The 26,078-nt window shown below is 38.4% G+C and overlaps 21 non-coding genes across 21 annotated transcripts; all 21 read left to right on the top strand.

Moving 5' to 3' along the window:
- The first annotated feature begins 422 nt into the window (after positions 1-422).
- On the top strand, positions 423-495 carry TRNAK-CUU (transfer RNA lysine (anticodon CUU)). Its single transcript has one exon. It is a non-coding gene; the product is annotated as a tRNA-Lys (tRNA).
- Positions 496-927: 432 nt separating this feature from the next.
- Positions 928-1,000, top strand: TRNAK-CUU (transfer RNA lysine (anticodon CUU)). The gene has a single exon. It is a non-coding gene; the product is annotated as a tRNA-Lys (tRNA).
- Positions 1,001-1,937: 937 nt separating this feature from the next.
- Positions 1,938-2,010, top strand: TRNAK-CUU (transfer RNA lysine (anticodon CUU)). Its single transcript has one exon. It is a non-coding gene; the product is annotated as a tRNA-Lys (tRNA).
- Positions 2,011-2,442: 432 nt separating this feature from the next.
- TRNAK-CUU (transfer RNA lysine (anticodon CUU)) lies at positions 2,443-2,515 on the top strand. Its single transcript has one exon. It is a non-coding gene; the product is annotated as a tRNA-Lys (tRNA).
- Positions 2,516-2,947: 432 nt separating this feature from the next.
- TRNAK-CUU (transfer RNA lysine (anticodon CUU)) lies at positions 2,948-3,020 on the top strand. The gene has a single exon. It is a non-coding gene; the product is annotated as a tRNA-Lys (tRNA).
- Positions 3,021-3,957: 937 nt separating this feature from the next.
- TRNAK-CUU (transfer RNA lysine (anticodon CUU)) lies at positions 3,958-4,030 on the top strand. Its single transcript has one exon. It is a non-coding gene; the product is annotated as a tRNA-Lys (tRNA).
- A 431-nt stretch (positions 4,031-4,461) lies between these two features.
- Positions 4,462-4,534, top strand: TRNAK-CUU (transfer RNA lysine (anticodon CUU)). Its single transcript has one exon. It is a non-coding gene; the product is annotated as a tRNA-Lys (tRNA).
- A 1,442-nt stretch (positions 4,535-5,976) lies between these two features.
- Positions 5,977-6,049, top strand: TRNAK-CUU (transfer RNA lysine (anticodon CUU)). The gene has a single exon. It is a non-coding gene; the product is annotated as a tRNA-Lys (tRNA).
- Positions 6,050-7,161: 1,112 nt separating this feature from the next.
- Positions 7,162-7,234, top strand: TRNAK-CUU (transfer RNA lysine (anticodon CUU)). Its single transcript has one exon. It is a non-coding gene; the product is annotated as a tRNA-Lys (tRNA).
- Positions 7,235-9,166: 1,932 nt separating this feature from the next.
- TRNAK-CUU (transfer RNA lysine (anticodon CUU)) lies at positions 9,167-9,239 on the top strand. Its single transcript has one exon. It is a non-coding gene; the product is annotated as a tRNA-Lys (tRNA).
- Positions 9,240-9,671: 432 nt separating this feature from the next.
- TRNAK-CUU (transfer RNA lysine (anticodon CUU)) lies at positions 9,672-9,744 on the top strand. Its single transcript has one exon. It is a non-coding gene; the product is annotated as a tRNA-Lys (tRNA).
- Positions 9,745-11,186: 1,442 nt separating this feature from the next.
- TRNAK-CUU (transfer RNA lysine (anticodon CUU)) lies at positions 11,187-11,259 on the top strand. Its single transcript has one exon. It is a non-coding gene; the product is annotated as a tRNA-Lys (tRNA).
- A 1,442-nt stretch (positions 11,260-12,701) lies between these two features.
- TRNAK-CUU (transfer RNA lysine (anticodon CUU)) lies at positions 12,702-12,774 on the top strand. Its single transcript has one exon. It is a non-coding gene; the product is annotated as a tRNA-Lys (tRNA).
- Positions 12,775-13,886: 1,112 nt separating this feature from the next.
- On the top strand, positions 13,887-13,959 carry TRNAK-CUU (transfer RNA lysine (anticodon CUU)). The gene has a single exon. It is a non-coding gene; the product is annotated as a tRNA-Lys (tRNA).
- A 1,030-nt stretch (positions 13,960-14,989) lies between these two features.
- On the top strand, positions 14,990-15,062 carry TRNAK-CUU (transfer RNA lysine (anticodon CUU)). The gene has a single exon. It is a non-coding gene; the product is annotated as a tRNA-Lys (tRNA).
- A 1,442-nt stretch (positions 15,063-16,504) lies between these two features.
- On the top strand, positions 16,505-16,577 carry TRNAN-AUU (transfer RNA asparagine (anticodon AUU)). The gene has a single exon. It is a non-coding gene; the product is annotated as a tRNA-Asn (tRNA).
- Positions 16,578-18,287: 1,710 nt separating this feature from the next.
- On the top strand, positions 18,288-18,360 carry TRNAK-CUU (transfer RNA lysine (anticodon CUU)). The gene has a single exon. It is a non-coding gene; the product is annotated as a tRNA-Lys (tRNA).
- Positions 18,361-18,637: 277 nt separating this feature from the next.
- Positions 18,638-18,710, top strand: TRNAK-CUU (transfer RNA lysine (anticodon CUU)). Its single transcript has one exon. It is a non-coding gene; the product is annotated as a tRNA-Lys (tRNA).
- A 3,899-nt stretch (positions 18,711-22,609) lies between these two features.
- On the top strand, positions 22,610-22,682 carry TRNAK-CUU (transfer RNA lysine (anticodon CUU)). Its single transcript has one exon. It is a non-coding gene; the product is annotated as a tRNA-Lys (tRNA).
- Positions 22,683-23,712: 1,030 nt separating this feature from the next.
- TRNAK-CUU (transfer RNA lysine (anticodon CUU)) lies at positions 23,713-23,785 on the top strand. The gene has a single exon. It is a non-coding gene; the product is annotated as a tRNA-Lys (tRNA).
- Positions 23,786-25,165: 1,380 nt separating this feature from the next.
- TRNAK-CUU (transfer RNA lysine (anticodon CUU)) lies at positions 25,166-25,238 on the top strand. The gene has a single exon. It is a non-coding gene; the product is annotated as a tRNA-Lys (tRNA).
- Positions 25,239-26,078: the final 840 nt, after the last annotated feature.

Genomic DNA, 26,078 nt, shown 5'->3' with positions numbered 1-26,078 from the left:
AAATTTTAGTGCTTTTTGACCAAAAAAATAGAAATTGAAAGTCTCTTTACAATATTTGCAATATTTTCATTGTTAACATGCAATATATGAATGCATGTCTGGATGATGTGTAATGGGGCAATACCACACCTTAATGTATTCACTGTAAAAGAAAAAGTATGTATCATCTTACTATAAAATAAAGTGGAGAAAACACAAATAAGACTTTTTTCCACACAGGTTTAATCGGCTATTTCCTGATATTCTTCAATGCGTTCTGATATTGACTGGTAATTGTGTTTGATACTTTCTTAGACTATTTCTGCCTCTGGCTGATGTGTATTTTCTTTCCAAACTCCACCAGAGCCTATGATTACACAGCATCCTATCTGTGGAAAACGGCAGTGCAGGGATAGGGAAGAAAACTATAGGCATCCAAAGGAGCCCGGCTAGCTCAGTCGGTAGAGCATGAGACTCTTAATCTCAGGGTCGTGGGTTCGAGCCCCACGTTGGGCGAAAACAACTAAAATTGTAGTGCTTTTTGACCAAAAAAATAGAAATTGAAAGTCTCTTTACAATATTTGCAATATTTTCATTGTTAACATGCAATATATGAATGCATGTCTGGATGATGTGTAATGGGGCAATACCACACCTTAATGTATTCACTGTAGAAGAAAAAGTATGTATCATCTTACTATAAAATAAAGTGGAGAAAACACAAATAAGACTTTTTTCCACACAGGTTTAATCGGCTATTTCCTGATATTCTTCAATGCGTTCTGATATTGACTGGTAATTGTGTTTGATACTTTCTTAGACTATTTCTGCCTCTGGCTGATGTGTATTTTCTTTCCAAACTCCACCAGAGCCTATGATTACACAGCATCCTATCTGTGGAAAACGGCAGTGCAGGGATAGGGAAGAAAACTATAGGCATCCAAAGAAGCCCGGCTAGCTCAGTCGGTAGAGCATGAGACTCTTAATCTCAGGGTCGTGGGTTCGAGCCCCACGTTGGGCGAAAACAACTAAAATTTTAGTGCTTTTTGACCAAAAAAATAGAAATTGAAAGTCTCTTTACAATATTTGCAATATTTTCATTGTTAACATGCAATATATGAATGCATGTCTGGATGATGTGTAATGGGGCAATACCACACCTTAATGTATTCACTGTAAAAGAAAAAGTATGTATCATCTTACTATAAAATAAAGTGGAGAAAACACAAATAAGACTTTTTTCCACACAGGTTTAATCGGCTATTTCCTGATATTCTTCAATGCGTTCGGATATTGACTGGTAATTGTGTTTGATACTTTCTTAGACTATTTCTGCCTCTGGCTGATGTGTATTTTCTTTCCAAACTCCACCAGAGCCTATGATTACACAGCATCCTATCTGTGGAAAACGGCAGTGCAGGGATAGGGAAGAAAACTATAGGCACCCAAAGGAGCCCGGCTAGCTCAGTCGGTAGAGCATGAGACTCTTAATCTCAGGGTCGTGGGTTTGAGCCCCACGTTGGGCGAAAACAACTAAAATTTTAGTGCTTTTTGACCAAAAAAATAGAAATTGAAAGTCTCTTTACAATATTTGCAATATTTTCATTGTTAACATGCAATATATGAATGCATGTCTGGATGATGTGTAATGGGGCAATACCACACCTTAATGTATTCACTGTAGAAGAAAAAGTATGTATCATCTTACTATAAAATAAAGTGGAGAAAACACAAATAAGACTTTTTTCCACACAGGTTTAATCGGCTATTTCCTGATATTCTTCAATGCGTTCTGATATTGACTGGTAATTGTGTTTGATACTTTCTTAGACTATTTCTGCCTCTGGCTGATGTGTATTTTCTTTCCAAACTCCACCAGAGCCTATGATTACACAGCATCCTATCTGTGGAAAACGGCAGTGCAGGGATAGGGAAGAAAACTATAGGCATCCAAAGGAGCCCGGCTAGCTCAGTCGGTAGAGCATGAGACTCTTAATCTCAGGGTCGTGGGTTCGAGCCCCACGTTGGGCGAAAACAACTAAAATTGTAGTGCTTTTTGACCAAAAAAATAGAAATTGAAAGTCTCTTTACAATATTTGCAATATTTTCATTGTTAACATGCAATATATGAATGCATGTCTGGATGATGTGTAATGGGGCAATACCACACCTTAATGTATTCACTGTAGAAGAAAAAGTATGTATCATCTTACTATAAAATAAAGTGGAGAAAACACAAATAAGACTTTTTTCCACACAGGTTTAATCGGCTATTTCCTGATATTCTTCAATGCGTTCTGATATTGACTGGTAATTGTGTTTGATACTTTCTTAGACTATTTCTGCCTCTGGCTGATGTGTATTTTCTTTCCAAACTCCACCAGAGCCTATGATTACACAGCATCCTATCTGTGGAAAACGGCAGTGCAGGGATAGGGAAGAAAACTATAGGCATCCAAAGGAGCCCGGCTAGCTCAGTCGGTAGAGCATGAGACTCTTAATCTCAGGGTCGTGGGTTCGAGCCCCACGTTGGGCGAAAACAACTAAAATTGTAGTGCTTTTTGACCAAAAAAATAGAAATTGAAAGTCTCTTTACAATATTTGCAATATTTTCATTGTTAACATGCAATATATGAATGCATGTCTGGATGATGTGTAATGGGGCAATACCACACCTTAATGTATTCACTGTAGAAGAAAAAGTATGTATCATCTTACTATAAAATAAAGTGGAGAAAACACAAATAAGACTTTTTTCCACACAGGTTTAATCGGCTATTTCCTGATATTCTTCAATGCGTTCTGATATTGACTGGTAATTGTGTTTGATACTTTCTTAGACTATTTCTGCCTCTGGCTGATGTGTATTTTCTTTCCAAACTCCACCAGAGCCTATGATTACACAGCATCCTATCTGTGGAAAACGGCAGTGCAGGGATAGGGAAGAAAACTATAGGCATCCAAAGAAGCCCGGCTAGCTCAGTCGGTAGAGCATGAGACTCTTAATCTCAGGGTCGTGGGTTCGAGCCCCACGTTGGGCGAAAACAACTAAAATTTTAGTGCTTTTTGACCAAAAAAATAGAAATTGAAAGTCTCTTTACAATATTTGCAATATTTTCATTGTTAACATGCAATATATGAATGCATGTCTGGATGATGTGTAATGGGGCAATACCACACCTTAATGTATTCACTGTAAAAGAAAAAGTATGTATCATCTTACTATAAAATAAAGTGGAGAAAACACAAATAAGACTTTTTTCCACACAGGTTTAATCGGCTATTTCCTGATATTCTTCAATGCGTTCGGATATTGACTGGTAATTGTGTTTGATACTTTCTTAGACTATTTCTGCCTCTGGCTGATGTGTATTTTCTTTCCAAACTCCACCAGAGCCTATGATTACACAGCATCCTATCTGTGGAAAACGGCAGTGCAGGGATAGGGAAGAAAACTATAGGCACCCAAAGGAGCCCGGCTAGCTCAGTCGGTAGAGCATGAGACTCTTAATCTCAGGGTCGTGGGTTTGAGCCCCACGTTGGGCGAAAACAACTAAAATTTTAGTGCTTTTTGACCAAAAAAATAGAAATTGAAAGTCTCTTTACAATATTTGCAATATTTTCATTGTTAACATGCAATATATGAATGCATGTCTGGATGATGTGTAATGGGGCAATACCACACCTTAATGTATTCACTGTAGAAGAAAAAGTATGTATCATCTTACTATAAAATAAAGTGGAGAAAACACAAATAAGACTTTTTTCCACACAGGTTTAATCGGCTATTTCCTGATATTCTTCAATGCGTTCTGATATTGACTGGTAATTGTGTTTGATACTTTCTTAGACTATTTCTGCCTCTGGCTGATGTGTATTTTCTTTCCAAACTCCACCAGAGCCTATGATTACACAGCATCCTATCTGTGGAAAACGGCAGTGCAGGGATAGGGAAGAAAACTATAGGCATCCAAAGGAGCCCGGCTAGCTCAGTCGGTAGAGCATGAGACTCTTAATCTCAGGGTCGTGGGTTCGAGCCCCACGTTGGGCGAAAACAACTAAAATTGTAGTGCTTTTTGACCAAAAAAATAGAAATTGAAAGTCTCTTTACAATATTTGCAATATTTTCATTGTTAACATGCAATATATGAATGCATGTCTGGATGATGTGTAATGGGGCAATACCACACCTTAATGTATTCACTGTAGAAGAAAAAGTATGTATCATCTTACTATAAAATAAAGTGGAGAAAACACAAATAAGACTTTTTTCCACACAGGTTTAATCGGCTATTTCCTGATATTCTTCAATGCGTTCTGATATTGACTGGTAATTGTGTTTGATACTTTCTTAGACTATTTCTGCCTCTGGCTGATGTGTATTTTCTTTCCAAACTCCACCAGAGCCTATGATTACACAGCATCCTATCTGTGGAAACGGCAGTGCAGGGATAGGGAAGAAAACTATAGGCATCCAAAGGAGCCCGGCTAGCTCAGTCGGTAGAGCATGAGACTCTTAATCTCAGGGTCGTGGGTTCGAGCCCCACGTTGGGCGAAAACAACTAAAATTTTAGTGCTTTTTGACCAAAAAAATAGAAATTGAAAGTCTCTTTACAATATTTGCAATATTTTCATTGTTAACATGCAATATATGAATGCATGTCTGGATGATGTGTAATGGGGCAATACCACACCTTAATGTATTCACTGTAAAAGAAAAAGTATGTATCATCTTACTATAAAATAAAGTGGAGAAAACACAAATAAGACTTTTTTCCACACAGGTTTAATCGGCTATTTCCTGATATTCTTCAATGCGTTCGGATATTGACTGGTAATTGTGTTTGATACTTTCTTAGACTATTTCTGCCTCTGGCTGATGTGTATTTTCTTTCCAAACTCCACCAGAGCCTATGATTACACAGCATCCTATCTGTGGAAAACGGCAGTGCAGGGATAGGGAAGAAAACTATAGGCATCCAAAGGAGTCCGGCTAGCTCAGTCGGTAGAGCATGAGACTCTTAATCTCAGGGTCGTGGGTTTGAGCCCCACGTTGGGCGAAAACAACTAAAATTTTAGTGCTTTTTGACCAAAAAAATAGAAATTGAAAGTCTCTTTACAATATTTGCAATATTTTCATTGTTAACATGCAATATATGAATGCATGTCTGGATGATGTGTAATGGGGCAATACCACACCTTAATGTATTCACTGTAGAAGAAAAAGTATGTATCATCTTACTATAAAATAAAGTGGAGAAAACACAAATAAGACTTTTTTCCACACAGGTTTAATCGGCTATTTCCTGATATTCTTCAATGCGTTCTGATATTGACTGGTAATTGTGTTTGATACTTTCTTAGACTATTTCTGCCTCTGGCTGATGTGTATTTTCTTTCCAAACTCCACCAGAGCCTATGATTACACAGCATCCTATCTGTGGAAAACGGCAGTGCAGGGATAGGGAAGAAAACTATAGGCATCCAAAGGAGCCCGGCTAGCTCAGTCGGTAGAGCATGAGACTCTTAATCTCAGGGTCGTGGGTTTGAGCCCCACGTTGGGCGAAAACAACTAAAATTTTAGTGCTTTTTGACCAAAAAAATAGAAATTGAAAGTCTCTTTACAATATTTGCAATATTTTCATTGTTAACATGCAATATATGAATGCATGTCTGGATGATGTGTAATGGGGCAATACCACACCTTAATGTATTCACTGTAGAAGAAAAAGTATGTATCATCTTACTATAAAATAAAGTGGAGAAAACACAAATAAGACTTTTTTCCACACAGGTTTAATCGGCTATTTCCTGATATTCTTCAATGCGTTCTGATATTGACTGGTAATTGTGTTTGATACTTTCTTAGACTATTTCTGCCTCTGGCTGATGTGTATTTTCTTTCCAAACTCCACCAGAGCCTATGATTACACAGCATCCTATCTGTGGAAAACGGCAGTGCAGGGATAGGGAAGAAAACTATAGGCATCCAAAGGAGCCCGGCTAGCTCAGTCGGTAGAGCATGAGACTCTTAATCTCAGGGTCGTGGGTTCGAGCCCCACGTTGGGCGAAAACAACTAAAATTTTAGTGCTTTTTGACCAAAAAAATAGAAATTGAAAGTCTCTTTACAATATTTGCAATATTTTCATTGTTAACATGCAATATATGAATGCATGTCTGGATGATGTGTAATGGGGCAATACCACACCTTAATGTATTCACTGTAAAAGAAAAAGTATGTATCATCTTACTATAAAATAAAGTGGAGAAAACACAAATAAGACTTTTTTCCACACAGGTTTAATCGGCTATTTCCTGATATTCCTCAATGCGTTCTGATATTGACTGGTAATTGTGTTTGATACTTTCTTAGACTATTTCTGCCTCTGGCTGATGTGTATTTTCTTTCCAAACTCCACCAGAGCCTATGATTACACAGCATCCTATCTGTGGAAAACGGCAGTGCAGGGATAGGGAAGAAAACTATAGGTATCCAAAGGAGCCCGGCTAGCTCAGTCGGTAGAGCATGAGACTCTTAATCTCAGGGTTATGGGTTCGAGCCCCACGTTGGGCAAAAACAACTAAAATTGTAGGACTTTTTGACCAAAAAAATACATCCTATCTGTGGAAAACGGCAGTGCAGGGATAGGGAAGAAAACTATAGGCATCCAAAGGAGCCCGGCTAGCTCAGTCGGTAGAGCATGAGACTCTTAATCTCAGGGTCGTGGGTTTGAGCCCCACGTTGGGCGAAAACAACTAAAATTTTAGTGCTTTTTGACCAAAAAAATAGAAATTGAAAGTCTCTTTACAATATTTGCAATATTTTCATTGTTAACATGCAATATATGAATGCATGTCTGGATGATGTGTAATGGGGCAATACCACACCTTAATGTATTCACTGTAGAAGAAAAAGTATGTATCATCTTACTATAAAATAAAGTGGAGAAAACACAAATAAGACTTTTTTCCACACAGGTTTAATCGGCTATTTCCTGATATTCTTCAATGCGTTCTGATATTGACTGGTAATTGTGTTTGATACTTTCTTAGACTATTTCTGCCTCTGGCTGATGTGTATTTTCTTTCCAAACTCCACCAGAGCCTATGATTACACAGCATCCTATCTGTGGAAAACGGCAGTGCAGGGATAGGGAAGAAAACTATATGCATCCAAAGGAGCCCGGCTAGCTCAGTCGGTAGAGCATGAGACTCTTAATCTCAGGGTCGTGGGTTCGAGCCCCACGTTGGGCGAAAACAACTAAAATTTTAGTGCTTTTTGACCAAAAAAATAGAAATTGAAAGTCTCTTTACAATATTTGCAATATTTTCATTGTTAACATGCAATATATGAATGCATGTCTGGATGATGTGTAATGGGGCAATACCACACCTTAATGTATTCACTGTAAAAGAAAAAGTATGTATCATCTTACTATAAAATAAAGTGGAGAAAACACAAATAAGACTTTTTTCCACACAGGTTTAATCGGCTATTTCCTGATATTCCTCAATGCGTTCTGATATTGACTGGTAATTGTGTTTGATACTTTCTTAGACTATTTCTGCCTCTGGCTGATGTGTATTTTCTTTCCAAACTCCACCAGAGCCTATGATTACACAGCATCCTATCTGTGGAAAACGGCAGTGCAGGGATAGGGAAGAAAACTATAGGTATCCAAAGGAGCCCGGCTAGCTCAGACTCTTAATCTCAGGGTCGTGGGTTCGAGCCCCACGTTGGGCGAAAACAACTAAAATTTTAGTGCTTTTTGACCAAAAAAATAGAAATTGAAAGTCTCTTTACAATATTTGCAATATTTTCATTGTTAACATGCAATATATGAATGCATGTCTGGATGATGTGTAATGGGGCAATACCACACCTTAATGTATTCACTGTAAAAGAAAAAGTATGTATCATCTTACTATAAAATAAAGTGGAGAAAACACAAATAAGACTTTTTTCCACACAGGTTTAATCGGCTATTTCCTGATATTCTTCAATGCGTTCGGATATTGACTGGTAATTGTGTTTGATACTTTCTTAGACTATTTCTGCCTCTGGCTGATGTGTATTTTCTTTCCAAACTCCACCAGAGCCTATGATTACACAGCATCCTATCTGTGGAAAACGGCAGTGCAGGGATAGGGAAGAAAACTATAGGCATCCAAAGGAGCCCGGCTAGCTCAGTCGGTAGAGCATGAGACTCTTAATCTCAGGGTCGTGGGTTTGAGCCCCACGTTGGGCGAAAACAACTAAAATTTTAGTGCTTTTTGACCAAAAAAATAGAAATTGAAAGTCTCTTTACAATATTTGCAATATTTTCATTGTTAACATGCAATATATGAATGCATGTCTGGATGATGTGTAATGGGGCAATACCACACCTTAATGTATTCACTGTAGAAGAAAAAGTATGTATCATCTTACTATAAAATAAAGTGGAGAAAACACAAATAAGACTTTTTTCCACACAGGTTTAATCGGCTATTTCCTGATATTCTTCAATGCGTTCTGATATTGACTGGTAATTGTGTTTGATACTTTCTTAGACTATTTCTGCCTCTGGCTGATGTGTATTTTCTTTCCAAACTCCACCAGAGCCTATGATTACACAGCATCCTATCTGTGGAAAACGGCAGTGCAGGGATAGGGAAGAAAACTATAGGCATCCAAAGGAGCCCGGCTAGCTCAGTCGGTAGAGCATGAGACTCTTAATCTCAGGGTCGTGGGTTTGAGCCCCACGTTGGGCGAAAACAACTAAAATTTTAGTGCTTTTTGACCAAAAAAATAGAAATTGAAAGTCTCTTTACAATATTTGCAATATTTTCATTGTTAACATGCAATATATGAATGCATGTCTGGATGATGTGTAATGGGGCAATACCACACCTTAATGTATTCACTGTAGAAGAAAAAGTATGTATCATCTTACTATAAAATAAAGTGGAGAAAACACAAATAAGACTTTTTTCCACACAGGTTTAATCGGCTATTTCCTGATATTCTTCAATGCGTTCTGATATTGACTGGTAATTGTGTTTGATACTTTCTTAGACTATTTCTGCCTCTGGCTGATGTGTATTTTCTTTCCAAACTCCACCAGAGCCTATGATTACACAGCATCCTATCTGTGGAAAACGGCAGTGCAGGGATAGGGAAGAAAACTATAGGCATCCAAAGGAGCCCGGCTAGCTCAGTCGGTAGAGCATGAGACTCTTAATCTCAGGGTCGTGGGTTCGAGCCCCACGTTGGGCGAAAACAACTAAAATTGTAGTGCTTTTTGACCAAAAAAATAGAAATTGAAAGTCTCTTTACAATATTTGCAATATTTTCATTGTTAACATGCAATATATGAATGCATGTCTGGATGATGTGTAATGGGGCAATACCACACCTTAATGTATTCACTGTAGAAGAAAAAGTATGTATCATCTTACTATAAAATAAAGTGGAGAAAACACAAATAAGACTTTTTTCCACACAGGTTTAATCGGCTATTTCCTGATATTCTTCAATGCGTTCTGATATTGACTGGTAATTGTGTTTGATACTTTCTTAGACTATTTCTGCCTCTGGCTGATGTGTATTTTCTTTCCAAACTCCACCAGAGCCTATGATTACACAGCATCCTATCTGTGGAAAACGGCAGTGCAGGGATAGGGAAGAAAACTATAGGCATCCAAAGGAGCCCGGCTAGCTCAGTCGGTAGAGCATGAGACTCTTAATCTCAGGGTCGTGGGTTCGAGCCCCACGTTGGGCGAAAACAACTAAAATTTTAGTGCTTTTTGACCAAAAAAATAGAAATTGAAAGTCTCTTTACAATATTTGCAATATTTTCATTGTTAACATGCAATATATGAATGCATGTCTGGATGATGTGTAATGGGGCAATACCACACCTTAATGTATTCACTGTAAAAGAAAAAGTATGTATCATCTTACTATAAAATAAAGTGGAGAAAACACAAATAAGACTTTTTTCCACACAGGTTTAATCGGCTATTTCCTGATATTCTTCAATGCGTTCGGATATTGACTGGTAATTGTGTTTGATACTTTCTTAGACTATTTCTGCCTCTGGCTGATGTGTATTTTCTTTCCAAACTCCACCAGAGCCTATGATTACACAGCATCCTATCTGTGGAAAACGGCAGTGCAGGGATAGGGAAGAAAACTATAGGCACCCAAAGGAGCCCGGCTAGCTCAGTCGGTAGAGCATGAGACTCTTAATCTCAGGGTCGTGGGTTTGAGCCCCACGTTGGACGAAAACAACTAAAATTTTAGTGCTTTTTGACCAAAAAAATAGAAATTGAAAGTCTCTTTACAATATTTGCAATATTTTCATTGTTAACATGCAATATATGAATGCATGTCTGGATGATGTGTAATGGGGCAATACCACACCTTAATGTATTCACTGTAGAAGAAAAAGTATGTATCATCTTACTATAAAATAAAGTGGAGAAAACACAAATAAGACTTTTTTCCACACAGGTTTAATCGGCTATTTCCTGATATTCTTCAATGCGTTCTGATATTGACTGGTAATTGTGTTTGATACTTTCTTAGACTATTTCTGCCTCTGGCTGATGTGTATTTTCTTTCCAAACTCCACCAGAGCCTATGATTACACAGCATCCTATCTGTGGAAAACGGCAGTGCAGGGATAGGGAAGAAAACTATAGGCATCCAAAGGAGCCCGGCTAGCTCAGTCGGTAGAGCATGAGACTCTTAATCTCAGGGTCGTGGGTTCGAGCCCCACGTTGGGTGAAAACAACTAAAATTGTAGTGCTTTTTGACCAAAAAAATAGAAATTGAAAGTCTCTTTACAATATTTGCAATATTTTCATTGTTAACATGCAATATATGAATGCATGTCTGGATGATGTGTAATGGGGCAATACAACACCTTAATGTATTCACTGTAGAAGAAAAAGTATGTATCATCTTACTATAAAATAAAGTGGAGAAAACACAAATAAGACTTTTTTCCACACAGGTTTAATCGGCTATTTCCTGATATTCTTCAATGCGTTCTGATATTGACTGGTAATTGTGTTTGATACTTTCTTAGACTATTTCTGCCTCTGGCTGATGTGTATTTTCTTTCCAAACTCCACCAGAGCCTATGATTACACAGCATCCTATCTGTGGAAAACGGCAGTGCAGGGATAGGGAAGAAAACTATAGGCATCCAAAGGAGCCCGGCTAGCTCAGTCGGTAGAGCATGAGACTCTTAATCTCAGGGTCGTGGGTTCGAGCCCCACGTTGGGCGAAAACAACTAAAATTTTAGTGCTTTTTGACCAAAAAAATAGAAATTGAAAGTCTCTTTACAATATTTGCAATATTTTCATTGTTAACATGCAATATATGAATGCATGTCTGGATGATGTGTAATGGGGCAATACCACACCTTAATGTATTCACTGTAAAAGAAAAAGTATGTATCATCTTACTATAAAATAAAGTGGAGAAAACACAAATAAGACTTTTTTCCACACAGGTTTAATCGGCTATTTCCTGATATTCTTCAATGCGTTCGGATATTGACTGGTAATTGTGTTTGATACTTTCTTAGACTATTTCTGCCTCTGGCTGATGTGTATTTTCTTTCCAAACTCCACCAGAGCCTATGATTACACAGCATCCTATCTGTGGAAAACGGCAGTGCAGGGATAGGGAAGAAAACTATAGGCATCCAAAGGAGTCCGGCTAGCTCAGTCGGTAGAGCATGAGACTCTTAATCTCAGGGTCGTGGGTTTGAGCCCCACGTTGGGCGAAAACAACTAAAATTGTAGTGCTTTTTGACCAAAAAAATAGAAATTGAAAGTCTCTTTACAATATTTGCAATATTTTCATTGTTAACATGCAATATATGAATGCATGTCTGGATGATGTGTAATGGGGCAATACCACACCTTAATGTATTCACTGTAGAAGAAAAAGTATGTATCATCTTACTATAAAATAAAGTGGAGAAAACACAAATAAGACTTTTTTCCACACAGGTTTAATCGGCTATTTCCTGATATTCTTCAATGCGTTCTGATATTGACTGGTAATTGTGTTTGATACTTTCTTAGACTATTTCTGCCTCTGGCTGATGTGTATTTTCTTTCCAAACTCCACCAGAGCCTATGATTACACAGCATCCTATCTGTGGAAAACGGCAGTGCAGGGATAGGGAAGAAAACTATAGGCATCCAAAGGAGCCCGGCTAGCTCAGTCGGTAGAGCATGAGACTCTTAATCTCAGGGTCATGGGTTTGAGCCCCACGTTGGGCGAAAACAACTAAAATTTTAGTGCTTTTTGACCAAAAAAATAGAAATTGAAAGTCTCTTTACAATATTTGCAATATTTTCATTGTTAACATGCAATATATGAATGCATGTCTGGATGATGTGTAATGGGGCAATACCACACCTTAATGTATTCACTGTAGAAGAAAAAGTATGTATCATCTTACTATAAAATAAAGTGGAGAAAACACAAATAAGACTTTTTTCCACACAGGTTTAATCGGCTATTTCCTGATATTCTTCAATGCGTTCTGATATTGACTGGTAATTGTGTTTGATACTTTCTTAGACTATTTCTGCCTCTGGCTGATGTGTATTTTCTTTCCAAACTCCACCAGAGCCTATGATTACACAGCATCCTATCTGTGGAAAACGGCAGTGCAGGGATAGGGAAGAAAACTATAGGCATCCAAAGGAGCCCGGCTAGCTCAGTCGGTAGAGCATGAGACTCTTAATCTCAGGGTCGTGGGTTCGAGCCCCACGTTGGGCGAAAACAACTAAAATTTTAGTGCTTTTTGACCAAAAAAATAGAAATTGAAAGTCTCTTTACAATATTTGCAATATTTTCATTGTTAACATGCAATATATGAATGCATGTCTGGATGATGTGTAATGGGGCAATACCACACCTTAATGTATTCACTGTAAAAGAAAAAGTATGTATCATCTTACTATAAAATAAAGTGGAGAAAACACAAATAAGACTTTTTTCCACACAGGTTTAATCGGCTATTTCCTGATATTCCTCAATGCGTTCTGATATTGACTGGTAATTGTGTTTGATACTTTCTTAGACTATTTCTGCCTCTGGCTGATGTGTATTTTCTTTCCAAACTCCACCAGAGCCTATGATTACACAGCATCCTATCTGTGGAAAACGGCAGTGCAGGGATAGGGAAGAAAACTATAGGTATCCAAAGGAGCCCGGCTAGCTCAGTCGGTAGAGCATGAGACTCTTAATCTCAGGGTTGTGGGTTCGAGCCCCACGTTGGGCAAAAACAACTAAAATTGTAGGACTTTTTGACCAAAAAAATACATCCTATCTGTGGAAAACGGCAGTGCAGGGATAGGGAAGAAAACTATAGGCATCCAAAGGAGCCCGGCTAGCTCAGTCGGTAGAGCATGAGACTCTTAATCTCAGGGTCGTGGGTTTGAGCCCCACGTTGGGCGAAAACAACTAAAATTTTAGTGCTTTTTGACCAAAAAAATAGAAATTGAAAGTCTCTTTACAATATTTGCAATATTTTCATTGTTAACATGCAATATATGAATGCATGTCTGGATGATGTGTAATGGGGCAATACCACACCTTAATGTATTCACTGTAGAAGAAAAAGTATGTATCATCTTACTATAAAATAAAGTGGAGAAAACACAAATAAGACTTTTTTCCACACAGGTTTAATCGGCTATTTCCTGATATTCTTCAATGCGTTCTGATATTGACTGGTAATTGTGTTTGATACTTTCTTAGACTATTTCTGCCTCTGGCTGATGTGTATTTTCTTTCCAAACTCCACCAGAGCCTATGATTACACAGCATCCTATCTGTGGAAAGCGGCAGTGCAGGGATAGGGAAGAAAACTATAGACATCCAAAGGAGCCCGGCTAGCTCAGTCGGTAGAGCATGAGACTCTTAATCTCAGGGTCGTGGGTTCGAGCCCCACGTTGGGCGAAAACAACTAAAATTGTAGTGCTTTTTGACCAAAAAAATACATCCTATCTGTGGAAAGCGGCAGTGCAGGGATAGGGAAGAAAACGTTGGGCGAAAACAACTAAAATTTTCGTGCTTTTTGACCAAAAAAATAGAAATTGAAAGTCTCTTTACAATATTTGCAATATTTTCATTGTTAACATGCAATATATGAATGCATGTCTGGATGATGTGTAATGGGGCAATACCACACCTTAATGTATTCACTGTAAAAGAAAAAGTATGTATCATCTTACTATAAAATAAAGTGGAGAAAACACAAATAAGACTTTTTTCCACACAGGTTTAATCGGCTATTTCCTGATATTCTTCAATGCGTTCAGATATTAACTGGTAATTGTGTTTGATACTTTCTTAGACTATTTCTGCCTCTGGCTGATGTGTATTTTCTTTCCAAACTCCACCAGAGCCTATGATTACACAGCATCCTATCTGTGGAAAACGGCAGTGCAGGGATAGGGAAGAAAACTATAGGCATCCAAAGGAGCCCGGCTAGCTCAGTCGGTAGAGCCTGAGACTCTTAATCTCAGGGTCGTGGGTTTGAGCCCCACGTTGGGCGAAAACAACTAAAATATTAGTGCTTTTTGACCAAAAAAATAGAAATTGAAAGTCTCTTTACAATATTTGCAATATTTTCATTGTTAACATGCAATATATGAATGCATGTCTGGATGATGTGTAATGGGGCAATACCACACCTTAATGTATTCACTGTAGAAGAAAAAGTATGTATCATCTTACTATAAAATAAAGTGGAGAAAACACAAATAAGACTTTTTTCCACACAGGTTTAATCGGCTATTTCCTGATATTCTTCAATGCGTTCTGATATTGACTGGTAATTGTGTTTGATACTTTCTTAGACTATTTCTGCCTCTGGCTGATGTGTATTTTCTTTCCAAACTCCACCAGAGCCTATGATTACACAGCATCCTATCTGTGGAAAACGGCAGTGCAGGGATAGGGAAGAAAACTATAGGCATCCAAAAGAGCCCGGCTAGCTCAGTCGGTAGAGCATGAGACTCTTAATCTCAGGGTCGTGGGTTCGAGCCCCACGTTGGGCGAAAACAACTAAAATTTTAGTGCTTTTTGACCAAAAAAATAGAAATTGAAAGTCTCTTTACAATATTTGCAATATTTTCATTGTTAACATGCAATATATGAATGCATGTCTGGATGATGTGTAATGGGGCAATACCACACCTTAATGTATTCACTGTAAAAGAAAAAGTATGTATCATCTTACTATAAAATAAAGTGGAGAAAACACAAATAAGACTTTTTTCCACACAGGTTTAATCGGCTATTTCCTGATATTCTTCAATGCGTTCGGATATTGACTGGTAATTGTGTTTGATACTTTCTTAGACTATTTCTGCCTCTGGCTGATGTGTATTTTCTTTCCAAACTCCACCAGAGCCTATGATTACACAGCATCCTATCTGTGGAAAACGGCAGTGCAGGGATAGGGAAGAAAACTATAGGCATCCAAAGGAGCCCGGCTAGCTCAGTCGGTAGAGCATGAGACTCTTAATCTCAGGGTCGTGGGTTTGAGCCCCACGTTGGGCGAAAACAACTAAAATTTTAGTGCTTTTTGACCAAAAAAATAGAAATTGAAAGTCTCTTTACAATATTTGCAATATTTTCATTGTTAACATGCAATATATGAATGCATGTCTGGATGATGTGTAATGGGGCAATACCACACCTTAATGTATTCACTGTAGAAGAAAAAGTATGTATCATCTTACTATAAAATAAAGTGGAGAAAACACAAATAAGACTTTTTTCCACACAGGTTTAATCGGCTATTTCCTGATATTCTTCAATGCGTTCTGATATTGACTGGTAATTGTGTTTGATACTTTCTTAGACTATTTCTGCCTCTGGCTGATGTGTATTTTCTTTCCAAACTCCACCAGAGCCTATGATTACACAGCATCCTATCTGTGGAAAGCGGCAGTGCAGGGATAGGGAAGAAAACTATAGGCATCCAAAGGAGCCCGGCTAGCTCAGTCGGTAGAGCATGAGACTCTTAATCTCACGGTCGTGGGTGCGAGCCCCACGTTGGGCGAAAACAACTAAAATTTTAATGCTTTTTGACCAAAAAAATAGAAATTGAAAGTCTCTTTACAATATTTGCAATATTTTGATTGTTAACATGCAATATATGAATGCATGTCTGGATGATGTGTAATGGGGCAATACCACACCTTAATGTATTCACTGTAAAAGAAAAAGTATGTATCATCTTACTATAAAATAAAGTGGAGAAAACACAAATAAGACTTTTTTCCACACAGGTTTAATCGGCTATTTCCTGATATTCTTCAATGCGTTCTGATATTGACTGGTAATTGTGTTTGATACTTTCTTAGACTATTTCTGCCTCTGGCTGATGTGTATTTTCTTTCCAAACTCCACCAGAGCCTATGATTACACAGCATCCTATCTGTGGAAAGCGGCAGTGCAGGGATAGGGAAGAAAACTATAGGCATCCAAAGGAGCCCGGCTAGCTCAGTCGGTAGAGCATGAGACTATTAATCTCAGGGTCGTGGGTTCGAGCCCCACGTTGGGCGAAAACAACTAAAATTGTACTGCTTTTTGACCAAAAAAATACATCCTATCTGTGGAAAACGGCAGTGCAGGGATAGGGAAGAAAACTATAGGCATCCAAAGGAGCCCGGCTAGCTTAGTCGGTAGAGCATGAGACTCTTAATCTCAGGGTCGTGGGTTCGAGCCCCACGTTGGGCGAAAACAACTAAAATTGTAGTGCTTTTTGACCAAAAAAATACATCCTATCTGTGGAAAGCGGCAGTGCAGGGATAGGGAAGAAAAGGTTGGGCGAAAACAACTAAAATTTTCGTGCTTTTTGACCAAAAAAATAGAAATTGAAAGTCTCTTTACAATATTTGCAATATTTTCATTGTTAACATGCAATATATGAATGCATGTCTGGATGATGTGTAATGGGGCAATACCACACCTTAATGTATTCACTGTAAAAGAAAAAGTATGTATCATCTTACTATAAAATAAAGTGGAGAAAACACAAATAAGACTTTTTTCCACACAGGTTTAATCGGCTATTTCCTGATATTCTTCAATGCGTTCAGATATTGACTGGTAATTGTGTTTGATACTTTCTTAGACTATTTCTGCCTCTGGCTGATGTGTATTTTCTTTCCAAACTCCACCAGAGCCTATGATTACACAGCATCCTATCTGTGGAAAGCGGCAGTGCAGGGATAGGGAAGAAAACTATAGGCATCCAAAGGAGCCCGGCTAGCTCAGTCGGTAGAGCATGAGACTCTTAATCTCAGAGTCGTGGGTGCGAAACCCACGTTGGGCGAAAACAACTAAAATTTTAGTGCTTTTTGACCAAAAAAATAGAAATTGAAAGTCTCTTTACAATATTTGCAATATTTTGATTGTTAACATGCAATATATGAATGCATGTCTGGATGATGTGTAATGGGGCAATACCACACCTTAATGTATTCACTGTAAAAGAAAAAGTATGTATCATCTTACTATAAAATAAAGTGGAGAAAACTCAAATAAGACTTTTTTCCACACAGGTTTAATCGGCTATTTCCTGATATTCTTCAATGCGTTCTGATATTGACTGGTAATTGTGTTTGATACTTTCTTAGACTATTTCTGCCTCTGGCTGATGTGTATTTTCTTTCCAAACTCCACCAGAGCCTATGATTACACAGCATCCTATCTGTGGAAAACGGCAGTGCAGGGATAGGGAAGAAAACTATAGGCATCCAAAGAAGCCCGGCTAGCTCAGTCGGTAGAGCATGAGACTCTTAATCTCAGGGTCGTGGGTGCGAGCCCCACGTTGGGCGAAAACAACTAAAATTTTAATGCTTTTTGACCAAAAAAATAGAAATTGAAAGTCTCTTTACAATATTTGCAATATTTTGATTGTTAACTTGCAATATATGAATGCATGTCTGGATGATGTGTAATGGGGCAATACCACACCTTAATGTATTCACTGTAAAAGAAAAAGTATGTATCATCTTACTATAAAATAAAGTGGAGAAAACACAAATAAGACTTTTTTCCACACAGGTTTAATCAGCTATTTCCTGATATTCTTCAATGCGTTCAGATATTGACTGGTAATTGTGTTTGATACTTTCTTAGACTATTTCTGCCTCTGGCTGATGTGTATTTTCTTTCCAAACTCCACCAGAGCCTATGATTACACAGCATCCTATCTGTGGAAAGCGGCAGTGCAGGGATAGGGAAGAAAACTATAGGCATCCAAAGGAGCCCGGCTAGCTCAGTCGGTAGAGCATGAGACTCTTAATCTCAGGGTCGTGGGTTCGAGCCCCACGTTGGGCGAAAACAACTAAAATTGTACTGCTTTTTGACCAAAAAAATACATCCTATCTGTGGAAAACGGCAGTGCAGGGATAGGGAAGAAAACTATAGGCATCCAAAGGAGCCCGGCTAGCTTAGTCGGTAGAGCATGAGACTCTTAATCTCAGGGTCGTGGGTTCGAGCCCCACGTTGGGCGAAAACAACTAAAATTATAGTGCTTTTTGACCAAAAAAATACTTCCTATCTGTGGAAAACGGCAGTGCAGGGATAGGGAAGAAAACTATAAGCATCCAAAGGAGCCCGGCTAGCTCAGTCGGTAGAGCATGAGACTCTTAATCTCAGGGTCGTGGGTTCGAGCCCCACGTTGGGCGAAAACAACTAAAATTGTAGTGCTTTTTGACCAAAAAAATACATCCTATCTGTGGAAAGCGGCAGTGCAGGGATAGGGAAGAAAAGGTTGGGCGAAAACAACTAAAATTTTCGTGCTTTTTGACCAAAAAAATAGAAATTGAAAGTCTCTTTACAATATTTGCAATATTTTCATTGTTAACATGCAATATATGAATGCATGTCTGGATGATGTGTAATGGGGCAATACCACACCTTAATGTATTCACTGTAAAAGAAAAAGTATTTATCATCTTACTATAAAATAAAGTGGAGAAAACACAAATAAGACTTTTTTCCACACAGGTTTAATCGGCTATTTCCTGATATTCTTCAATGCGTTCAGATATTGACTGGTAATTGTGTTTGATACTTTCTTAGACTATTTCTGCCTCTGGCTGATGTGTATTTTCTTTCCAAACTCCACCAGAGCCTATGATTACACAGCATCCTATCTGTGGAAAGCGGCAGTGCAGGGATAGGGAAGAAAACTATAGGCATCCAAAGGAGCCCGGCTAGCTCAGTCAGTAGAGCATGAGACTCTTAATCTCAGAGTCGTGGGTGCGAAACCCACGTTGGGCGAAAACAACTAAAATTTTAGTGCTTTTTGACCAAAAAAATAGAAATTGAAAGTCTCTTTACAATATTTGCAATATTTTGATTGTTAACATGCAATATATGAATGCATGTCTGGATGATGTGTAATGGGGCAATACCACACCTTAATGTATTCACTGTAAAAGAAAAAGTATGTATCATCTTACTATAAAATAAAGTGGAGAAAACTCAAATAAGACTTTTTTCCACACAGGTTTAATCGGCTATTTCCTGATATTCTTCAATGCGTTCTGATATTGACTGGTAATTGTGTTTGATACTTTCTTAGACTATTTCTGCCTCTGGCTGATGTGTATTTTCTTTCCAAACTCCACCAGAGCCTATGATTACACAGCATCCTATCTGTGGAAAACGGCAGTGCAGGGATAGGGAAGAAAACTATAGGCATCCAAAGAAGCCCGGCTAGCTCAGTCGGTAGAGCATGAGACTCTTAATCTCAGGGTCGTGGGTGCGAGCCCCACGTTGGGCGAAAACAACTAAAATTTTAATGCTTTTTGACCAAAAAAATAGAAATTGAAAGTCTCTTTACAATATTTGCAATATTTTGATTGTTAACTTGCAATATATGAATGCATGTCTGGATGATGTGTAATGGGGCAATACCACACCTTAATGTATTCACTGTAAAAGAAAAAGTATGTATCATCTTACTATAAAATAAAGTGGAGAAAACACAAATAAGACTTTTTTCCACACAGGTTTAATCAGCTATTTCCTGATATTCTTCAATGCGTTCTGATATTGACTGGTAATTGTGTTTGATACTTTCTTAGACTATTTCTGCCTCTGGCTGATGTGTATTTTCTTTCCAAACTCCACCAGAGCCTATGATTACACAGCATCCTATCTGTGGAAAACGGCAGTGCAGGGATAGGGAAGAAAACTATAGGTATCCAAAGGAGCCCAGCTAGCTCAGTCGGTAGAGCATGAGAATCTTAATCTCAGGGTCGTGGGTGCGAGCCCCACGTTGGGCGAAAACAACTAAAATTTTAATGCTTTTTGACCAAAAAAATAGAAATTGAAATTCTCTTTACAATATTTGCAATATTTTGATTGTTAACATGCAATATATGAATGCATGTCTGGATGATGTGTAATGGGGCAATACCACACCTTAATGTATTCACTGTAAAAGAAAAAGTATGTATCATCTTACTATAAAATAAAGTGGAGAAAGCACAAATAAGACTTTTTTCCACACAGGTTTAATCAGCTACTTCCTGATATTCTTCAATGCGTTCTGATATTGACTGGTAATTGTGTTTGATACTTTCTTAGACTATTTCTGCCTCTGGCTGATGTGTATTTTCTTTCCAAACTCCACCAGAGCCTATGATTACACAGCATCCTATCTGTGGAAAACGGCAGTGCAGGGATAGGGAAGAAAACTATAGGTATCCAAAGGAGCCCGGCTAGCTCAGTCGGTAGAGCATGAGACTCTTAATCTCAGGGTTGTGGGTTCGAGCCCCACGTTGGGCGAAAACAACTAAAATTGTAGGACTTTTTGACCAAAAAAATGCATCCTATCTGTGGAAAACGGCAGTGCAGGGATAGGGAAGAAAACTATAGGCATCCAAAGGAGCCCGGCTAGCTCAGTCGGTAGAGCATGAGACTCTTAATCTCAGGGTTGTGGGTTCGAGCCCCACGTTGGGCGAAAACAACTAAAATTGTAGGACTTTTTGACCAAAAAAATACATCCTATCTGTGGAAAACGGCAGGGATAGGGAAGAAAACTATAGGCATCCAAAGGAGCCCGGCTAGCTCAGTCGGTAGAGCATGAGACTCTTAATCTCAGGGTCGTGGGTTTGAGCCCCACGTTGGGCAAAAACAACTAAAATTTTAGTGCTTTTTGACCAAAAAATAGAAATTGAAAGTCTCTTTACAATATTTGCAATATTTTCATTGTTAACATGCAATATATGAATGCATGTCTGGATGATGTGTAATGGGGCAATACCACACCTTAATGTATTCACTGTAAAAGAAAAAGTATGTATCATCTTACTATAAAATAAAGTGGAGAAAACACAAATAAGACTTTTTTCCACACATGTTTAATCGGCTATTTCCTGATATTCTTCAATGCGTTCTGATATTGACTGGTAATTGTGTTTGATACTTTCTTAGACTATTTCTGCCTCTGGCTGATGTGTATTTTCTTTCCAAACTCCACCAGAGCCTATGATTACACAGCATCCTATCTGTGGAAAGCGGCAGTGCAGGGATAGGGAAGAAAACTATAGGCATCCAAAAGAGCCCGGCTAGCTCAGTCGGTAGAGCATGAGACTCTTAATCTCAGGGTGGTGGGTTCAAGCCCCACGTTGGGCGAAAACAACTAAAATTTTCGTGCTTTTTGACCAAAAAAATAGAAATTGAAAGTCTCTTTACAATATTTGCAATATTTTCATTGTTAACATGCAATATATGAATGCATGTCTGGATGATGTGTAATGGGGCAATACCACACCTTAATGTATTCACTGTAAAAGAAAAAGTATGTATCATCTTACTATAAAATAAAGTGGAGAAAACACAAATAAGACTTTTTTCCACACAGGTTTAATCGGCTATTTCCTGATATTCTTCAATGCGTTCGGATATTGACTGGTAATTGTGTTTGATACTTTCTTAGACTATTTCTGCCTCTGGCTGATGTGTATTTTCTTTCCAAACTCCACCAGAGCCTATGATTACACAGCATCCTATCTGTGGAAAACGGCAGTGCAGGGATAGGGAAGAAAACTATAGGCATCCAAAGGAGCCCGGCTAGCTCAGTCGGTAGAGCATGAGACTCTTAATCTCAGGGTCGTGGGTTTGAGCCCCACGTTGGGCGAAAACAACTAAAATTTTAGTGCTTTTTGACCAAAAAAATAGAAATTGAAAGTCTCTTTACAATATTTGCAATATTTTCATTGTTAACATGCAATATATGAATGCATGTCTGGATGATGTGTAATGGGGCAATACCACACCTTAATGTATTCACTGTAGAAGAAAAAGTATGTATCATCTTACTATAAAATAAAGTGGAGAAAACACAAATAAGACTTTTTTCCACACAGGTTTAATCGGCTATTTCCTGATATTCTTCAATGCGTTCTGATATTGACTGGTAATTGTGTTTGATACTTTCTTAGACTATTTCTGCCTCTGGCTGATGTGTATTTTCTTTCCAAACTCCACCAGAGCCTATGATTACACAGCATCCTATCTGTGGAAAGCGGCAGTGCAGGGATAGGGAAGAAAACTATAGGCATCCAAAGGAGCCCGGCTAGCTCAGTCGGTAGAGCATGAGACTCTTAATCTCAGGGTCGTGGGTTCGAGCCCCACGTTGGGCGAAAACAACTAAAATTGTAGTGCTTTTTGACCAAAAAAATACATCCTATCTGTGGAAAGCGGCAGTGCAGGGATAGGGAAGAAAACGTTGGGCGAAAACAACTAAAGTTTTCGTGCTTTTTGACCAAAAAAATAGAAATTGAAAGTCTCTTTACAATATTTGCAATATTTTCATTGTTAACATGCAATATATGAATGCATGTCTGGATGATGTGTAATGGGGCAATACCACACCTTAATGTATTCACTGTAAAAGAAAAAGTATGTATCATCTTACTATAAAATAAAGTGGAGAAAACACAAATAAGACTTTTTTCCACACAGGTTTAATCGGCTATTTCCTGATATTCTTCAATGCGTTCTGATATTGACTGGTAATTGTGTTTGATACTTTCTTAGACTATTTCTGCCTCTGGCTGATGTGTATTTTCTTTCCAAACTCCACCAGAGCCTATGATTACACAGCATCCTATCTGTGGAAAGCGGCAGTGCAGGGATAGGGAAGAAAACTATAGGCATCCAAAGGAGCCCGGCTAGCTCAGTCGGTAGAGCATGAGACTCTTAATCTCACGGTCGTGGGTGCGAGCCCCACGTTGGGCGAAAACAACTAAAATTTTAATGCTTTTTGACCAAAAAAATAGAAATTGAAAGTCTCTTTACAATATTTGCAATATTTTGATTGTTAACATGCAATATATGAATGCATGTCTGGATGATGTGTAATGGGGCAATACCACACCTTAATGTATTCACTGTAAAAGAAAAAGTATGTATCATCTTACTATAAAATAAAGTGGAGAAAACACAAATAAGACTTTTTTCCACACAGGTTTAATCGGCTATTTCCTGATATTCTTCAATGCGTTCGGATATTGACTGGTAATTGTGTTTGATACTTTCTTAGACTATTTCTGCCTCTGGCTGATGTGTATTTTCTTTCCAAACTCCACCAGAGCCTATGATTACACAGCATCCTATCTGTGGAAAGCGGCAGTGCAGGGATAGGGAAGAAAACTATAGGCATCCAAAGGAGCCCGGCTAGCTCAGTCGGTAGAGCATGAGACTCTTAATCTCAGGGTCGTGGGTTCGAGCCCCACGTTGGGCGAAAACAACTAAAATTGTACTGCTTTTTGACCAAAAAAATACATCCTATCTGTGGAAAACGGCAGTGCAGGGATAGGGAAGAAAACTATAGGCATCCAAAGGAGCCCGGCTAGCTTAGTCGGTAGAGCATGAGACTCTTAATCTCAGGGTCGTGGGTTCGAGCCCCACGTTGGGCGAAAACAACTAAAATTATAGTGCTTTTTGACCAAAAAAATACATCCTATCTGTGGAAAACGGCAGTGCAGGGATAGGGAAGAAAACTATAAGCATCCAAAGGAGCCCGGCTAGCTCAGTCGGTAGAGCATGAGACTCTTAATCTCAGGGTCGTGGGCTCGAGCCCCACGTTGGGCAAAAACAACTAAAATTGTAGTGCTTTTTGACCAAAAAAATACATCCTATCTGTGGAAAGCGGCAGTGCAGGGATAGGGAAGAAAAGGTTGGGCGAAAACAACTAAAATTTTCGTGCTTTTTGACCAAAAAAATAGAAATTGAAAGTCTCTTTACAATATTTGCAATATTTTCATTGTTAACATGCAATATATGAATGCATGTCTGGATGATGTGTAATGGGGCAATACCACACCTTAATGTATTCACTGTAAAAGAAAAAGTATGTATCATCTTACTATAAAATAAAGTGGAGAAAACACAAATAAGACTTTTTTCCACACAGGTTTAATCGGCTATTTCCTGATATTCTTCAATGCGTTCGGATATTGACTGGTAATTGTGTTTGATACTTTCTTAGACTATTTCTGCCTCTGGCTGATGTGTATTTTCTTTCCAAACTCCACCAGAGCCTATGATTACACAGCATCCTATCTGTGGAAAACGGCAGTGCAGGGATAGGGAAGAAAACTATAGGCATCCAAAGGAGCCCGGCTAGCTCAGTCGGTAGAGCATGAGACTCTTAATCTCAGGGTCGTGGGTTTGAGCCCCACGTTGGGCGAAAACAACTAAAATTTTAGTGCTTTTTGACCAAAAAAATAGAAATTGAAAGTCTCTTTACAATATTTGCAATATTTTCATTGTTAACATGCAATATATGAATGCATGTCTGGATGATGTGTAATGGGGCAATACCACACCTTAATGTATTCACTGTAGAAGAAAAAGTATGTATCATCTTACTATAAAATAAAGTGGAGAAAACACAAATAAGACTTTTTTCCACACAGGTTTAATCGGCTATTTCCTGATATTCTTCAATGCGTTCTGATATTGACTGGTAATTGTGTTTGATACTTTCTTAGACTATTTCTGCCTCTGGCTGATGTGTATTTTCTTTCCAAACTCCACCAGAGCCTATGATTACACAGCATCCTATCTGTGGAAAGCGGCAGTGCAGGGATAGGGAAGAAAACTATAGGCATCCAAAGGAGCCCGGCTAGCTCAGTCGGTAGAGCATGAGACTCTTAATCTCAGGGTCGTGGGTTCGAGCCCCACGTTGGGCGAAAACAACTAAAATTGTAGTGCTTTTTGACCAAAAAAATACATCCTATCTGAGGAAAGCGGCAGTGCAGGGATAGGGAAGAAAACGTTGGGCGAAAACAACTAAAGTTTTCGTGCTTTTTGACCAAAAAAATAGAAATTGAAAGTCTCTTTACAATATTTGCAATATTTTCATTGTTAACATGCAATATATGAATGCATGTCTGGATGATGTGTAATGGGGCAATACCACACCTTAATGTATTCACTGTAAAAGAAAAAGTATGTATCATCTTACTATAAAATAAAGTGGAGAAAACACAAATAAGACTTTTTTCCACACAGGTTTAATCGGCTATTTCCTGATATTCTTCAATGCGTTCTGATATTGACTGGTAATTGTGTTTGATACTTTCTTAGACTATTTCTGCCTCTGGCTGATGTGTATTTTCTTTCCAAACTCCACCAGAGCCTATGATTACACAGCATCCTATCTGTGGAAAGCGGCAGTGCAGGGATAGGGAAGAAAACTATAGGCATCCAAAGGAGCCCGGCTAGCTCAGTCGGTAGAGCATGAGACTCTTAATCTCACGGTCGTGGGTGCGAGCCCCACGTTGGGCGAAAACAACTAAAATTTTAATGCTTTTTGACCAAAAAAATAGAAATTGAAAGTCTCTTTACAATATTTGCAATATTTTGATTGTTAACATGCAATATATGAATGCATGTCTGGATGATGTGTAATGGGGCAATACCACACCTTAATGTATTCACTGTAAAAGAAAAAGTATGTATCATCTTACTATAAAATAAAGTGGAGAAAACACAAATAAGACTTTTTTCCACACAGGTTTAATCGGCTA

Source organism: Ambystoma mexicanum, chromosome 4q (genome assembly GCF_040938575.1).
Source record: "Ambystoma mexicanum isolate Mex_15411 chromosome 4q, UKY_AmexF1_1, whole genome shotgun sequence".
NCBI lineage: Eukaryota > Metazoa > Chordata > Amphibia > Caudata > Ambystomatidae > Ambystoma > Ambystoma mexicanum.
The sequence above is the reverse complement of the archived record's forward strand: the minus strand, read 5'-3'. Positions and strand labels throughout refer to the sequence as shown.